The sequence below is a fragment of the Medicago sativa genome, chromosome 4 (genome assembly GCF_051527215.1).
Source record: "Medicago sativa cultivar Bolivia chromosome 4, Bolivia_mono, whole genome shotgun sequence".
Taxonomy (NCBI): Eukaryota; Viridiplantae; Streptophyta; class Magnoliopsida; order Fabales; family Fabaceae; genus Medicago; species Medicago sativa.
Window position 1 is genome coordinate 5799876 of NC_140752.1, and position 3182 is coordinate 5803057.

At 32.6% G+C, this 3182-nt stretch overlaps 1 pseudogene across 1 annotated transcript; it reads left to right on the forward strand.

Annotated features, from left to right (window-relative positions):
• The first annotated feature begins 456 nt into the window (after positions 1-456).
• On the forward strand, positions 457-2896 carry LOC146925756 (putative fucosyltransferase 7; annotated as a pseudogene). Its single transcript, XR_015033927.1, has 3 exons — positions 457-783; positions 1068-1131; positions 1259-2896. The product of XR_015033927.1 is annotated as a putative fucosyltransferase 7 (transcript).
• Positions 2897-3182: the final 286 nt, after the last annotated feature.

Below are 3182 nucleotides of genomic sequence, written 5' to 3' on the forward strand. Positions count from 1 at the left end.
TGCTTGTGTGCTTGAGCATTTGTAATCAGATATTACTCATAGTGAAATCTCCTTGGAAGTGCAAGGGGGACTGGACTACTTCCGGATTGTGGAAGGAACCAGTATAATTGCTTTGTGTCGTTCTTCTTCTCTCTCTCTCTGTTTTATTCCGCTGCATTTAGATTCTGATTATCACTTCAGAAGCTGTCTCACTTAGCTTCTGATCAGTGTGTTCAGTTTTTAGGAGAAACGAAGAATTTTTCTAAAACACAATTCAACCCCCCTTCTTGTGTTTTTCTCACCTTCAAAGGTAACACATCTCAACTATTGGATTTTTTTTATTAATATATAAATGTTCAAAACATCACATTTTCCATGGTAGAAAAGGATTCACATTTCCCATGTTAAACTCCACCCATTGTCCTTTTCTATAATTAGCCAAAAATACAAGACTTAATAAACACAACCAAACTCTTCTTCACATTATTTATGTTTCATTGAGAATATAAACTCTCCTCTCTTACTTACCACTTAAACTCTTCTCAATATACCATGGAAATCCTTCGATTCACAACATTCTTTGTTGTAATTTTCATAGTATTTCCTGTTGTAATCATTGTTAACTTGATGTACTCAAACACAAGCTTCTCTCTCTTTGAGGACTTTACAAAAGGCAAGGTGCTATTTGTTGGAGAAATTGAAAATGTTAAGAACATTACAAATGTCACAACCAATGGAGGAAGAGTCCATAAAATTTCAGATGGTGGCAACATAAAAGGAGACTTTAATAATACCATGTCAAAGGTATGTAATCTTGTGAATCAATCATAGCACAAAATTGATTATTTCCAAATCTGTTGTAGTACTATGTCTACATTTATCATCACATTAATATCTCAAATGGGTTCCTCAAATATACAAAGACTCAAAAAAAAATTAATTTAAGAACTAATTTAAAAATTATCAAATAGTTCAAGGACCAATAGAGTAATTAAAACTTTTATGTATTAAAGTTTTTTTTGTTCTATTTTGTATGTTTTGTTTTGTCCAAAACTTACTATTATCTTAATGTACTTGTCAAATTCAAGGTACAGGGGAAAACTCAAAATGCTACTACAACAACTGAAGGAAGACCAACAGCTACAACAACAGGTTTGTAAATCAAAACCATGATATTTCCATTCAGCTCGCAAATCGCAATCATAGACCTCTTTTTAAAAAATCTTGATTAATAGTATAATAATTTTTGGGACTTTTTCTATCTCTCTCAAATCCAAAGGTTTGATGAATGACTCAATATCAAGTTTCACAAATGATCCAACTCTACATACTCCAATCCATAATGGCGAAGAAAAACTGCTTGATGGACTTTTTCCAATCCATAATGACGAAGAAAAACTGCTTGATGGACTTTTAGCTTCTGGATTTGATGATACATCATGCATAAGCAGGTTACAATCTCATTTCTACCGCAAAGCTTCATCTCATAAACCTTCTTCGTATTTAATATTGAAACTACGCGGCTATGAAGAAATTCATAGAAGGTGCGGACCTAATGGTAAAGATTACCACAAAAGCATGACAAAAATTTCACATTCTAAGAGCATTAAGGGTGATGTTTCAATGTGCAAATACCTTATTTGGACACCGGATAATGGTTTAGGGAACCAAATTGTTAGCATGGCTGCAACATTTCTTTATGCTCTCCTCACAAACCGTGTGATGCTTGTAAGATTCGGGAAAGACAAACAAGGTATATTTTGTGAGCCATTTTTGAATTCAACTTGGTTGTTACCAGAGACGTCTCCTTTTTGGAATGAAAATCATGTTGAAACATATCAAAGTTTGATAGAGAAGGAAAAAGCTAACAATAATTCAAAATTGGAATTGCCATCATCATTATTTCTCAATCTACAATACCGACCGCATTTACCTGAGAAATTTTTTCACTGTGATGGTAGTCAAGCTCTTATCATTAAGGTTCCTTTGTTAATTTTGCAATCAGATCAATATTTTGTACCTTCTCTTTTCATGACACCTTTTTTCAGCAAGGAACTTGAAAAAATCTTCGTTGAAAAAGACACGGTTTTTCATCATCTGGGACGCTACCTTTTCCACCCTTCGAATGAAGCATGGGGACTAATCAAAAATTTCTATCAAGCACACTTGGCTAAAGCAGATGAGAAAATAGGCCTTCAAGTAAGAGTGTTCAATCCTCTTTCAACTCCCCAAGAAGTGATTATGAATCTAGTTTTAAATTGCACCATTCACAATAATTTACTACCAAAAGTACTTGGTAGGAAAAATTCATTGTCTACTTCTGGCGACAAAAACAAGACGATTATGAAGGTTGTTCTTGTTACATCTTTACATCCACAATACGGTGAGAATTTAAAGACGATGTATATGAATAAATCAACTGTTACCGGGGAAATTATAGAGGTTCATCGACCAAGTGGTGAAGAGAAACAAAAATTTAATGACAATAAGCATAATATGAAAGCATGGATTGATATGTATCTACTAAGTTATCTGATGTGTTGGTAACTACTTCTTTGTCTACTTTTGGATATGTTGCTCAAGGCTTGGGAAATTTGAGGCCATGGCTTCTATACAAGCTAATAAACAATGAGACTCATTTTCCAGCTTGTGAAAGAGAGTTCTCGATGGAGCCTTGTTATCATGCTCCTCCTAAGCATTATTGTAGTGGAAAGCCTATAAAAGATTTTGCTTCTTCTTTCATTTATATGAGGAAATGTAAGGATTTTTGGTTTGGTGTAAAGTTGGTTAGTGATATAAATAGTATGTTTCATGGGCAATGTAGTTATCTTTTAGTTAGTTTGCTTGGGATTAAAAGTGAGTGTAAGAAGTTTCTATTAATTATAATTCGATTGAAGTAGATGTGAAGACTTTATAATTTATATATCATATAACTTTCTCACACTTTATTGATAAGATATTTAAAATATACACCAATATTCAAATACACGTTCGTCTTTTAAATAAATATCTATGATAGCCTCATTTTACTAATGTGTCACCCATAAATATTTAAGTAGTGTATAGAAGTAAATTCCACATCGGAAGATTATACAGTAAATTATAAATAATTTATGTGTTATGATCCTTTTTTTTTTTTGAAAGATGGAATGATCTATCTTATTATCTAAAAGAAAACAAGATGCATGCTAACAATAAAAAAA